Source organism: Capricornis sumatraensis, chromosome X, assembly GCF_032405125.1.
Source record: "Capricornis sumatraensis isolate serow.1 chromosome X, serow.2, whole genome shotgun sequence".
NCBI lineage: Eukaryota > Metazoa > Chordata > Mammalia > Artiodactyla > Bovidae > Capricornis > Capricornis sumatraensis.
This window is the reverse complement of record NC_091092.1, coordinates 13,785,778-13,800,117: the sequence shown is the minus strand read 5'-3', so window position 1 is coordinate 13,800,117 and position 14,340 is coordinate 13,785,778. Positions and strand designations below refer to the sequence as shown.

The window sequence follows — 14,340 nt, the reverse complement described above, 5'->3', positions numbered from 1 at the left end:
TTATAAATTAGAGGGAGGAGAAAGAAAACAAAATAATTTCTGAGTGTTATCAATTCTGTTACAGTGGTGTAATAACAATAAAGTGTTAGTCCCTTAGTCGTGTCCCGCTCTTTGTGACACCATGGACTGTAGCCCTCCAGGTTCCTCTGTCCACGGGATTCTCCAGGCAACAATATTGGAGTCGGTAACCATTTCCTTCTCCAGAGGATCTTCCCGAACCAGGCGCTGAACCCGGGTCTCTTGCATCTCCCGTGTTGCAGGCGGACTCTTTACTTTCCCTGGTGGCTCAGATGGTAAAAAGTCCACCTGCAATGCACAAGACCCAGGTTCGATCCCTAGGTCAGGAAGATCCCCTGGAGAAGGAAATGACTACCAACCCCAGTATTCTTGCCTGGAGAATCCCATGGACAAGAGACTGGCGGGCTACACCCCATGGGGTTGCAAAGAGTTGGACATAACTGAGCAACTCACACACACAATAACCATAAAAGGGGAGGGAATAGATATTTAAATAACCCTTTTAAAATGTTTTATTTGAGTTGAAACCTGAGGATGGGAAAGAACTTTCCAAAAAGAGGAAAAGGCAGGCACAAAGTCCCTGCAGCAGGATAAAGCTTGGATGTTTAAAGCTTGTGTGTTAGTCGCTCAGTCGTGTCAGACTCTTTGCGACCCCATGGAGTGTAGCCCACCAGGCTCCTCTGTCCACGGTATTCTCCAGGCAAGAATACTGGAGTGGGTTGCCAGTTCCTCCAGGGGATCTTCCTGACCCATGGATTGAACCTGGGTCTCCTGCACTGCAGGCAGACTCTTTAGCGTCTGAACCGAAAAAGGCACGGGAAAAAAAAAAAATTAAAAAGGCGGCTGGTGGGCGGGGTGGAAAAATGGCGGCCGGTATGCTGAAACAACATGGTGCAGGAGAGAAGTAAGGAAGGCTGCAGCTGTGTACAGCAGGGCTCCGCAAACTGTGGTCATCAGGATAAATACAGCCTGCTGCCAGCAGTCCATGGGGTCGCTAAGAGTTGGACACAACTGAGCGACTTCACTTTCACATTTCACTTTCATGCATTGGAGAAGGAAACAGCAACCCACTCCAGTGTTCTTGCCTGGAGAATCCCAAGGACGGGGGAGCCTGGTGGGCTGCCGTCTATGGGGTCGCACAGAGTTAGAAGCGACTGAAGCGACTTAGCAGCAGCAGCAGCCAGGATTTGTTAATAAAATAACCCATACATTTACACATTTTCTGTGCTGCTTTCCATAAACAACGGCAAAGTTCAATAGCTGCAGCAGAAACCATAGGTCTCAAAAAGACAAAAAGATTTACTATGTCTTTAGAGAAAGAGTTTGCATCCGCCATAAGGCCATGTGGATCCTGGTGGGCGGTCTAGATGTTTGTCTAAGTGCAATGGGGAACCCTGGGGAGTGGTTTAGGCAGGAGAGTGGCACAGTCTAACTTCCATTTTACTTTTTGCCCGCACACTCTACTTGCAGGATCTTAGATCCCTGACTAGGGATGGAACCCTGGACCTGGGCGGTGGAAGTGGAGTCCTAACAACTAGACTACTAGGGAATTCTCCTAACTTGCATTTTAAAAAGCTGTCTCTGACGTATTATCGTTTACTTTTGGAATAGGATATTGAACCTGAAGAGGAAGACTTTTGGGGTTCCTGAAATGCTCCGTATCTTGATCTAAGGGGATAGTTACACAGATGTATATATAGCTGTATTTTTAAGATTTTTCTATTTTACTGTGTACACAGTATACCGAATAGAAAAGTTTAAAAAGCACAAAATCACACAACAAATCTAAGAGAAGAGGGACAGAGTGGAAGAAAATAACTTGCAATATACAGCAGGTAAAAACTTACTGCCCTTAGCAAAGAAATTCTATAAATTAATTAGAAAAAAGATATAATTTAAAACAATAGTATAAAATGGGGAAATGGGCACTCTACTAAATATGTTGCTGCTGCTAAGTTGCTTCAGTCGTGCCCGACTCCATGCGACCCCAGAGACGGCAGCCCACCAGGCTCCCCCGTCCCTGGGATTCTCCAGGCAAGAACCCACTTTTTCAGAAACCGCTTTGTCAATACCCATTTTAAAATTCAAATACTCTTTAACCCAGTAATTTCACTGCTAGAAAGCCGTCCATTTAACAGAAATACTTGAACATAGTAAACAAACACAGGCATATCCTAATGAGGTTCAGAACTGGATCCAAAACTGAAAAACTAATAACTGCCTAAAACTATAAATTACCCATTAAAATGGGCATGATTATATAAATTATGGTACACCCCCACTATAGAAAAGTGTATAAAAAGATGTGTGTTAAAGACACTTGAGAGAAGTAGAAATAACAAATCATAAAATGTAATATAATCACTTTTCCCCATTTTGAGTGGAAAGTTGAAGCCATAAGAGGAAGTAAGAAGGGTCTTTTACTCCATCCAAACCTTTTATTATTATTTTATATAAATTTATTTAATTGGAGGCTAATTACTTTACAATATTATTTTGGTTTTGCCATACATCAACATGAATCTGCCACGGGTGTACACGTGTTCCCCATCCTGAACCCCCCTCCAACCTCTCTCCCCGTACCATCCCTCTGGGTCATCCGAGTGCACCATCCTCAAGCATCCTGTATCATGCATCGAACCTGGACTGGCGATTCGTTTCACATACGATATTATACATGTTTCAATGCCATTCTCCCAAATCATCCCCCCCTTGCCGTCTCCCACAGACATTTTATTATTAAAAACTTCAAACATACAACAAACCTGAAAGAACACCAATACTTCTAGGTTTGTCATTACTTTACTGTACTTGGGTCTTACACTTTTAATACAATATACTTTTAAATATAAAGTTTGGATTTTTTAGCACATGGACCTTGCCTTTTGCAATAAAAATATGGTTTAAATAATGAATAGATATTACTTTCATAATCAGAGAAATTAAATAACATTTTACAAATTATTATTCTCAGTTCTTCTAGAGTACCAATTTTTCATTTGTACATTCAATTCTAAAAATAAAAATATTCAACATAGTAATGCACTACTGCTTTATTCCATGCTTGAGATTAAAAAAAAATAATTTCATTATTTCATCCCTGAAATGAGTATCTTGTTTTTAAAGTTTAAGTTTTTAAAATCATCCTTAGCTACACATTTCTACAGTCATCTTCTTTTTCTTATAACTGGATATTACTTCAATTGCATATTTTCATCTCAATTATCTTTTCAAGTCTGTTGCTGTTACACATCATAGCATTACTACTGCAATGTTTAAAAAAAAAAAAAACCTGAAAAGCAGTAAATGCAGAAAATTATCTTTCTTGCTCCAGTACTTTCGCCTTCATTTTTTGCACTTTATTTCTTCCCCTTTCCATATACCTGCTGCTAAGTCGCTTCAGTCGTGTCCGACTCTGTGCGACCCCAGAGACGGCAGCCCACCAGGTCCCCCGGCCCTGGGATTCTCCAGGCAAGAACACTGGAGTGGGTTGCCATTTCCTTCTCCAATGCATGAAAGTGAAAAGTGAAAGGGAAGTCGCTCAGTGGTGTCCGACTCCTAGCGACCCCATGGACTGCAGCCTACCAGGTTCCTCCGTCCATGGGATTTGCCAGGCAAGAGTACTGGAGTGGGTTGCCATTGCCTTCTCTATTCCATATACCTACATACCTATAATTCTGCTCATTTCTATCTCTTATAGATAAAAATGTATTTTAGAGCAGTGGCTGATGACTAAGGAGCCAGCATTATCAGGTTAACTTCCTTCTTATGAAACTGAACTTAGATTAGTTTTGTTCGTGGTAAGTAATAAACACAAAAATGAGAATTTCAAGCTTTTCCACAAAAATCACACATTCCAAAAACAGTATTTACGTAAATGCTACAGTTAATGGTATAAAAATGGCATTTCATTAAATGTAAACTAAGGAATAAATCACGGAACATCCTTTTTTGAATCAAAGTTTAAAAAGGCAAACCTCAAATTTTTACAACTTTTATGCCAAATTCAAATCTTTCCAACAACACAGAAAGTACTACTTCCACGGCTGGAATGGGAATAGAACTAAAATGAATTTCACTCCGTCAAACGTATAACAAACACATGAGGAACACTGATTGCAACGAGACTACGTTCGTCAGGTTAAATTTAAACCACATGCAAGATACTTGCCGAAATGGTCCCTTTCTACAATCAACCCAAGACACAAGCTGTGCAAATTTCATTAAGCGACCGACTGTCTCTCCGTCATCCTGCGAAGCTTGTCTCTTACCACTCCCAGCTTATAATTAACAAGACCCAAACACCTTCGTTTCCGTTTCCATTAATGTGAATTACTAAAAACTATTTTTTAACCCCTCCGGCGTTCCCTCCAATTACTTACTGTTAAAATTGTGCTCCTCTGGTTGCTCATTGTTTAGCCAGATATCTCCATACGGATCTTCGTTATTCCACAAGGGCAGGTAATGACTTTTTCCACCTCTTAAAGGTCTCTCGGGGACCTCTCGGTGCGCACTATTTCTGAAGGGAGTTTGTAGAGAAACAGACTCCAGCAACTCCCCACAGAGAACGTTATTTATGCACAAGATTCCGGGCCTATTCTTTTCTCTTTGTAAATGCACGAGACTCTGGAAATTCTCACTTCTATGCCAACTTTGAGAATATTTTTATATACGAGAGAATTCAGGCTGGGGTCCAGGTAGCACTTCTCCTGGTACAGGAGATTGGTCCGAGATTGTCACATCAAAGCAGTAAAGCGGAGGTTTAGATGCCACGTCGCGTGGCTCATCCTCTAACAGGTGTCTCTGGAGGCCAAAACTGCGACAGGAACCACCTGCGATGGGGTGACCCACTGGCGAGGTGAGTCTATTACTTGCTCAAGAACCTTTTGGATCCAGGACTGGCGCCCTAAGGCACCGACCCTTCGGACCACACCTCCCGGGACCGCAGTCCCATTTCTCTCCGGGTACGGCATATCGACCCCAGCCTGGGATGGGTCTGAGGCTGACCCTTCTCACCAGACATTGCTGGGTAACTGCGTACCCTCTTCGCTTTAAAAAGTCAGCTTGCTGGGTCCTAAGCTAAAAGAATAAGAAACCGCGCGCGCGAGCCTTAAAGGTTACTCGGCCCCAGGGGGCTGGTAAGGCTCCGCCCCGTCGCGAAGCTACAAAGACTTTACGCGTGTGTGCTACGGCTCTCTGGCCCTGCCCCTCGCCAAGCGGGCTTCTGTATCCCAGGAACTATTATCAGGCAGTAACACACGTGGTTGCGCGGCGGGTTCTCTTACTTAGAGCCGGCTGGAATGCCCGGATTGGAGAAGCGGGAAAAGCTCTGGTCCCCACGGTTTCCAAAACAAAGTAACCAGAGGGAGGGGAGGAGCCCTCGTGACTCTTCTAGTAGGGAGGGTGCCCAGAGGCTATGGTGAAGAGAACCTGGGCTGGAAGCCGGAAGCAAGTAGTCAAAGCTCAGAGTTTGGGGGGGTGGGGAGGGGCAGGGCCTTTGGCAGAATCTTTATCATCTGAGCCACCAGGGAAGTCCCCTTGGGCCAGAGACAGAAAGTAAATGGGGGCTTCCCAGGTGGCGCTAGTGGTAAAGAACCTGCCTGCCAATGCAGGAGACATAAGAGACGCGGGTTCGACCCCTGGCTCGGGAAGATCCCCTGGAGGAGGGCATGGTAACTCACTCCAGTATTCTTGCCTGCTGCTGCTGCTAAGTCGCTTCAGTTGTGTCCGACTGTGTGTGACCCCAGAGATGGCAGTCCACCAGGCTCCCTTGTCCCTGGGATTCTCCAGGCAAGAACACTGGAGTGGGTTGCCATTTCCTCCTCCAATGCATGAAAGTGAAAAGTGAATGTGAAGTTGCTCAGTCGTGTCCGACTCTTAGCGACCCCGTGGACTGCAGCCCACTAAGCTCCTCCATCCATGGGATTTTCCAGGCAAGAGTACTGGAATGGGGTGCCATCGCCTTCTCTGATTCTTGCCTGTAGGGTCACAAAGAGTCGGACAGGACTGAAGCGACTTAGCACGCACGTACACAGGCGACCCATGTTATCGCGTTCACGTATATTGCGTGCATGTGTGTTAAGTCACTTTAGTCGTGTCCTACTCTTTGCCAGCCTGTGGGCTGTAGCTCGCCAGACTCCTCTGTCCATGGGCTTCTCAGGCAAGAATACGGGAGTGGGTTGCCATACCCTCCTCCAGGGGATCTTCCCAACCCAGGGATCAAACCCGCATTGGCAGGTCAGTTCTTTACCACTGGACCACCTAGTAAGAAGGTAAAACCCATTAAAAGCATAAGAGCTTTTTATTGAGGTATAGTTGATGTATTGGCCTCCTGGGGAGCTCAGCTGGTAAAGAATCTGCCTGCAATGCAGTAGACCCCCATTTGAGTCCTGGGTCGGGAAGTTCCCCCAGAGAAGGGATAGGCTACCCACTCCAGTATTCTTGGGCTTCCCTTGTGGCTCAGCTGGTAAAGGATCCTGTTGTAAAGCAGGAGACCTAGGTTCAATCCCTGGGTTGAGAAGATCCCCTGGAGATGGGAAAAGTTACCCACTCCAGTATTCTGGCCTGAAGATTTCCATGGACTGTGGTCCATAGGGTTGCAGAGTCGGACACGACTGAGCAACTTTCACTTTCACTTTGAGGTGATGTGGATGCCCACTCAGGTTTGAGAATCATGGCTTTAAATGCTAAAAGACCATGGAAGTGGTAAACAGTACTATTAGACAAAATAGTACTATTAGATAAAATAGCTTGGATAAAATTCTTATCACTAATCTGTGCTGGTGCTGTTGTAACATCTGGTAACACATGGTTAAGGTCATGCTATTCCTTTTCTAACTAGACACAGTTTTCTGGAGGACCCAGTTTCTTTGCTGGTACCCCTCTCAGTTCAGTCACTCAGTCATGTCTGACTCTTTGTGACCCCATGGACACCAGGCTTCCCTGTCATCCCCAAATCCAGGAGTTTGCTCAAACTCATGTCCAGAGAGTCGGTGATGCCATCCAGCCATCTCATCCTCTGTCATCCCCTTCTCCTCCTGCCTTCAATCTTTCCCAGCATCAGGGTCTTTTCTAATGAGTCAGTTCTTTGCATTGAGTGGTACCCTAGGCTGTTGAAATTATTTCATGTACCCTTATCCTTTTGCAAAGTCACCTATATTCTGGAGAATTATGAGAAATTGTTAACTCATCTTTTCTTTTTGGTTGGGGATCTTTCACTTTCATCCCTACCACATCTCAGAAGACAAGCATCACCAAAATATACATACACACACACACACACACACACACACACACACACACACACACATATATATTCTCTATCTATAGTTTGCATAGAATGATGCTAAAGCTGAAACTCCAGTACTTTGGCCACCTCATGCAAAGAGTTGACTCATTGGAAAAGACTCTGATGCCGGGAGGGATTGGGGGCAGGAGGAAAAGGGGACAAGAGAAGATGAGATGGCTGCATGGTATCACTGACTCGATGGACGTGGGTTTGAGTGAACTCTGGGAGTTGGTGATGGACAGGGAGGCCTGGCATGCTGCGATTCATGGGGTCGCAAAGAGTCGGACACGACTGAGCAACTGAACTGAACTGAACTGATAGTTTGCATCCAATTTAACTAACTAGAAATTGAAGTGTGTTAGTCGCTCAGTCGTGTCTGACTTGTGTCCGCCTCTTTGTGATCCCCTGGACTGTAGTCTGCCAGGCTCCTCTGTCCATAGAATTCTCCAGGCAAGAATATTGGAGTGGGTTGCCATTCCCTTCTCCAGGGGATCTTACTGACCCAGGGATGGAACCTGCGTCTCCTGAATTGCAGGCAGATTCTTTACCATCTGAGCCAAAGCTAGCTTTTAATTTGACTAACACAAATTTAAATTCTCATTCTCCTACTTACTATTTGTTTTATCTTGGCCAAGTTACCTAAACTCTCCTGATTCCTCTTTTTAAAAATGGAATGCAGGGAATTCCCTGGCAGTCCAGTGGTTAAGACTCCAGGACTTCCACTGCAGAGGGCACAGATTCAATCTCTGCTTGGGGAACTAAAGATCCCACATACTGCATGGCATGACCAAAAAAAGAAGAAAAATAAATAATCAGGACTTCTCTGGTGGCTCAGTGGTAAGGAATCTGCCTGCCAATGCAGGAGACACAGGTTCAATCCTTGATCCAGGAAGATCCCACATGCTGTGGAGCAACTAAGCCCATGTGCCATAACTACTGAGTCCATGCTTTAGAACCCATGCTCCATGACAAGAGAAGCCACTACAATGAGAAGCCTGTGCACTGCAACTAGAGAGTATTCCTCGCTCACCACCCTCATGCACCAATGAATGCACAGCACAGCCAAAAATAAATAAATGAATAGAGAAATATTATAAAAAGAAACAACAGGGAGGGAAGAGGGAGGGGGGTTCAGGATGGGGAACACGTGTATACCTGTGGTGGATTCATGTTGATGTATGGCAAAACCAATACAATATTGTAAAGTAGTTAACCTCCAATTAAAATAAATAAATTTATATTAAAAAAAAGAAACAACAAAAAAAGAAATAAATAATGATAGGAAAAGTATCCTAACTCCTTTAGTAGTCAAGAAGATGCCCATTAAAATTACTTATAAAATTGCCTCCCACCCAGTTTTGAAGCATCATAATTTGTTATTCATTGGCTGTCATTTTGTCTCACCTCCAAGTTGTTGGATATTAGTTAGGCCAGAGGAACAGGAGGAAGATGATCATATTATTAATAACTGAACTGCAGGGAAAGTGCGAGTCTCAAGGATACTGAGCTTCACTGGAATATCGCCAGACTGCTCGTGTATCTTTTATGCATTTTCTCCTCCCATCCTATAAGACTAATCAAAGCTCTCAACAACATGACAAGGCTAGAAGATATCTCTTCTCTTTTCTGTACTACAGAGAATTGTATTTATGTTAATGAAGAAGAAATATTCATGATATATTGAGCTAAATACATACACACACACACTGAATATGAGAAAAATGTGGAATAATACGTAGAAGGTTATCTGGAGTTTGCAGGTGAAGAAGGAAAAGGGGTGAAATTATATATATTTTTATAAGGTCAACATATTATTTAATTCCATTTTTTTCAGTAAACACATGCTAATTTTATAATTCTGGAAGAACATTTGATCACAGCTTGAAGAAATATACAAATTTGAAAACTTTTAATATGGATATATAGTTGAAAAAATATTTTTATTATCATTTATTATTAATATAAGCTTAAAACTTATAATTAACTTATCATCTTAAAGTAAAAATATATTTTTATTTTTTGGCTGTGCTGGGTCTTCATTGCTGTGCTTGGGCTTTCTCTAGTTGTGGCAAGCAGGGCCTACTGTTAGCTGTGGTGCACGGACTCATTGTGGTGGCTTCTCTTGTTGCAGAGCATGGGCTCCAGGGTGCGCGGGCTTCAGTAGCTGTGGTGCTTGGGCTCAGCAGTTGTGGCTTGTATGCTCTAGAGTGCAGGCTCAGTAGTTGTGGTGCATGGGGTTAATTGCTCCAAGGCATGTGGAATTTTCCTGGATCAGAGATCAAACCAGTGTGCCCTGCATTGCAAGGTGAATTGCTAACCACTGGATCACCAGGGAAGCACCAGAAAAATTAATATATTGCATAAACCTGAATATTCAGTGACATGAATATAAAACATATGTTTAATTTAGAGTGATTTCACAGAAAAATTTCTATTTGTAGTATACACTTCTTCCACCAAAAGGGCCAAACATTATTCCAATAATATGAGTTATGAAGTTTTATTTATTATTGCATATGCTAAGTCGCTTTTAAATATTCATCTTCAGGTATAGTGTTTTATTGAGCTCTGTATTGTTAAACATACTTTATTATTTTGAAAACCACAGTCAACATTTTGTGATTAAACTTTGTGATTAAAAGGATTGGTTCTAATTTAAAAGAAATCCTAATTGCTGACAGATAATGGTTGAATAAAATTACTTAGGAGGTGTGGTAATATAGCATTTGCAGAAGCCAGATAAAAGAATAATACAAACAGCTCTTTTGAGAGGCTCTTTAGGGTTATTTGCTTGCTTTTGCTATGTATTTCCTTTTCAAATTTCTATTTTAGCTTGTAATTTTGGAATAGCTTCTGATTATAGTAAATGACCACCAGTCTACAAAATTTATGATGTTTCAGCAAAATGAAATAGCCTCTATCACATTAATTTTCTTCTTGTCAATACATTCCAATCATCATAGTCTTTAGTCTGTTGCAGAGGTTGCAACGGTGTCAATAATTTCCCAGTCTGTCAGAAACTGGTAAATGACAGAGAACTGTCATAATCTGTATGTTACAAGTGGTACTGCCATGGTGTCAGTGGGATTATCTGCTGCAGATGTTAATGGTCATAATCACAGCTAAGTGGATCACCATGTCATTGTGCACCCTGCAGCATATAGAACAATTGATTCAATGCTTCCTGTGTGCCAGGAACTGTGCCAAGCACTGTGTAAACATAGTATCATTTAAGATAAAGTTATCCAGTTAGATGTGCTTAGTTGCTCAGTCGTGTCTGACTCTTTGCGACTCCATGGACTGCAGCCCTCCAGGTTCCTCTGTACATGGGGATTCTCCAGGCAAGAATACTGGAATGGGTTGCCATGCCCTTCTCCAGGGGATCTACCCAACCCAGGGATTGAACCCAGGTCTTCCACACTGCAGGCAGATTCTTTACTGACTGAGCCACCAGGCAAGCCCATCCAGTTAGATAGGTATTATTATCTACACGAAGACTCAGAGTTTAAGCCATTTGTCAGGTGGCAAATAGCGAAGCTAGGGCTTGACTTTAAGGTTTGTGACTCCAGATGTGCTCTTTACCTATAAGCTATACTGCTTCTGGTAGTATCTGAGGTATACATTACGAAAACTCAAAAATATTTGGTTCTCTTCTATTTTATGCATGTTGCGTGTGTGTGTTAGTCACTTAGTCATGTCTGACTCTTTGTGACCCCATAGCCCACCAGGCTCCTCTGTCCAAGGAATTGCAAGGATATATTTCCTAGTGTTCTTGTAATTGGTAAGGGCCACCTAGTGAGTTCTGGCCAAGGGGCTGTGAACAGAAGTGATATCTTTTGTTTCCAGGTAAAAACACTTAATTGGTAATATGCAACTCTCTTACCACCTTTCTTTTGTGTTCAGATGCTATAGCTTCTCAAATTCAAAGAAACCTGATAACTCTGGAAAGTTACCTGAATCCATAGTGTAATTTGTGTGAGTTAAAAGCATACTTTTGTTCTGTTAAGCAACTGAGATGATAGGACTATTTGTTAACATATGTTTGTATGTGTGTGCATGCTCAGTCGCTAAGTCCTGTCCAACTCTGCAAAACCCATGGACTGTAGCTGGCCAGGCTCCTCTGTCCATGGGACTTTCCAGGCAACAATACTGGAGTGCATTGCCATTTCTTTCTCCAGGGAATCTTCCCAACCCAGGGATCAAAATTCTGCTTGGCAGGTGGATTCTTTACCACTGAGTCACCTGGGAAGCCCTAGCTTACTATAACCTGATTACTTCAGAAAACTAGTACTGGAAGCAGAGTACTGCCACAACAAAACTCTGAAATATGACATTGGCTAAGTGGTTTTGTGGTAGGATATTTCAATGGCAAAAATGTGGTGAAATTGTAACTTGCAGTAGACTAAGCATATATAATTAAGGAATTTGTAACTCCAATAGATTGGAAAGCAATGCTAGTGGGGAAATATGGGGAAGAATTTAGAAAATAAGATGTTACTACTGTTTGTCATAGTGATGGCAGTGTTCATCAATAGCTGCTGGCTTTGATTGGTGTGATGGTTAATTTAATGTGTCAACTTGTTTGGGGTAAGAAATGCCCAGATAGCTGATAAAACTTTATTTCTGAGTGTGTCTGTGAGGGAGTCTCCAGAACAGATTAGCATTTGAATCAGGAGACTGAGTGAAGAAAACTACCATCACCAATGTGGGTAGGCATCTATCAATTTGTTGAAGGCTTGGATAGCACAGGCAGATAGAGAAAGGGCAGTTCACTCTCTCTGCTTTGACAAAGCACTCATTTTTTTTCCCCTGCCATTGGATATCAGCACTCCTGGTTCTTAAGTTTTGGGATTCATACTGGGAATTACACCATCAGCCCCTCAATTCTTAGTCCTTCAGACTGAGTTACATCACTGGCTTTCCTGGTCCTCCAGCTTGCAGATAGCAGATGGAGGGACTTCATGGCTTCCATAATAGCATAAGACTACAATAAATTTCTCTCTGTGTGTGTGTTTCTCTCTCTCTCTGTCACCATCTCTCTATCTCTCTGTCTCTCTCTCCTTCTCTATCTATAATATATACATATAATATATATATATATATATATCTTATTGGTTCTGTTTCTCTGAAGAGCTTGAGTAATTCATTTGACAAGAATAGCTCAAGAAAGAATTAGCTGGTTTGCAAGCAGAAATAAAGGGGAATATTGGGAGGCTGGGGTTGACATATACACAATACTGTATATATATATAATAGATTAATAAGGACCTACTGTATAGCACTGGGAGTGAAGTGAAAGTCACTCAGTTGTGTCCAACTCTTTGCGACCCCATGGACTATACAGTCCATGGAATTCTCCAGGCCAGAATACTGGAATGGGTAGCCTATCCCTTCTCCAGTGGATCTTCCCACTGGAGAACCAGGGTCTCCTGCATTACAGATGGATTCTTTACCAACTGAGCTATCTGGGAAGCACAAGGAGCTATACTCAATACTCTGTAATGATTTTGACTCACTTTGCTATACACCTGAAACTAACACAATGTTGAAAATCAACTATAAAATGTGAAAGTGTTAACCATTCTTCATGGGCTGTAGCCCTTTCAGGCTTCTCTGTCCATGGGATTCTCCAGGCAAGAATACTGGAGTGGGTTGCCATACTATACACCAATAAAAATATTTTTAAAGAAATAAACAGGAATAGTTTATGGTTGGAAAATCCAGCTGGATTTCAACCTCAAACTGTAAAAAAAATAAAATTGAGAGATCTTTGGAAGGACAAATACCCATTGAAATGTTTCAAATTATTAAAATATATCATGAGGAAATCAGACTAATTTAGTATTAAATAAAATACTCAGGTCAAAGATTACCTTAATGTGGTTTTTCCACAGAAGACTGACAACCTCAAGTTAATCCACATTAAAGAAATGGGGAGCTATGGAACCAAGAAAGAAAAAATGAAAACAATCTATAGCAAATCTGAAAACTACATCTGCATAAGAAGTGCAGGTGTGGTTATTGGCACATGTTGCTGACTGAAGCCAAGTCTGTTTTTGAAACAATGGAACTGTTAAACAAACCATAAGCCTGTAAAAAAGACTTATACCACTCCTTGGACCACCAGGATGAAAATAATTCTAAGTCATCAGGGTCAATTTAGGCCATAAGACTTAAAAACAACTCTTAGGCCACAAAAATTATATGGACAAGAAGCAGGCATACCCCTCAAGGCATACCTCAAGGCATACCCCTCATAGTCCATAATGCTTAGTTCAGATATAATATCTGTACAAACATGTGTAGAGATTCAATTAATTTTATGACACTAGCATAGCCTTAACACAAATCTTGTGAAGATAATTCAAAATAATAAGCTAACTGTATTTATGGGTAAAAATACATACATTTCTAATAAATAATAGTAAATATTGTGGATTGATTAGCTCAACCTCCATTCTATCTTCCTAATTGCAGTTAGAGTTCTGATGGTAAATTCAGTTCTGCCAATTAGATTGACTTGTTAGATATGTATAATGTGTGTGTGAGATGGAATACATGTTGCTGTTGCTGCTGGCAATGTCATGGATATGAGACTGGTGACTCCATTTAGCAAAGACACCTTTGAGTCCAGGTGTGGCAGACATATCTGATGCCTAACATTGAATAACCTGATTTCTGACTTGTCCTGTCCATGTCAGCCAGCCTCCATCCTTGGCCACTTCAGTGTTTGCACAATGGGCCTACAAGTGGAATAGCCATGATGGTAAGGATGGATGCTATACATCGGCTCAAAAACATGCAGTACCTACGAAAACAAGCTAACATTTTGGTGGCAAGTTGATTATTTCAGACCTTTCTGCCATGGAGGATAGTGTGAATTGCTCTTAACAAAATTGACACCTTATCCAGATATGAGTTTAGCTTGCTTTCTCTGCTGGCATCATAATGTGACATTTACAAAATGCCTGATTCAAGGGATCCATTTTATGGTGAAGAAGGTGTGGCAATGGCCACAAGACCACAAGGACCCA

The 14,340-nt window shown here is 41.9% G+C and overlaps 1 pseudogene; it reads right to left on the bottom strand.

The window, feature by feature from the left end:
- The window catches only part of LOC138071111 (RPA-related protein RADX-like), a 99,882-nt pseudogene extending 94,841 nt beyond the window's left edge, over positions 1–5,041 (bottom strand).
- Between the last annotated feature and the right edge of the window lie 9,299 nt (positions 5,042–14,340).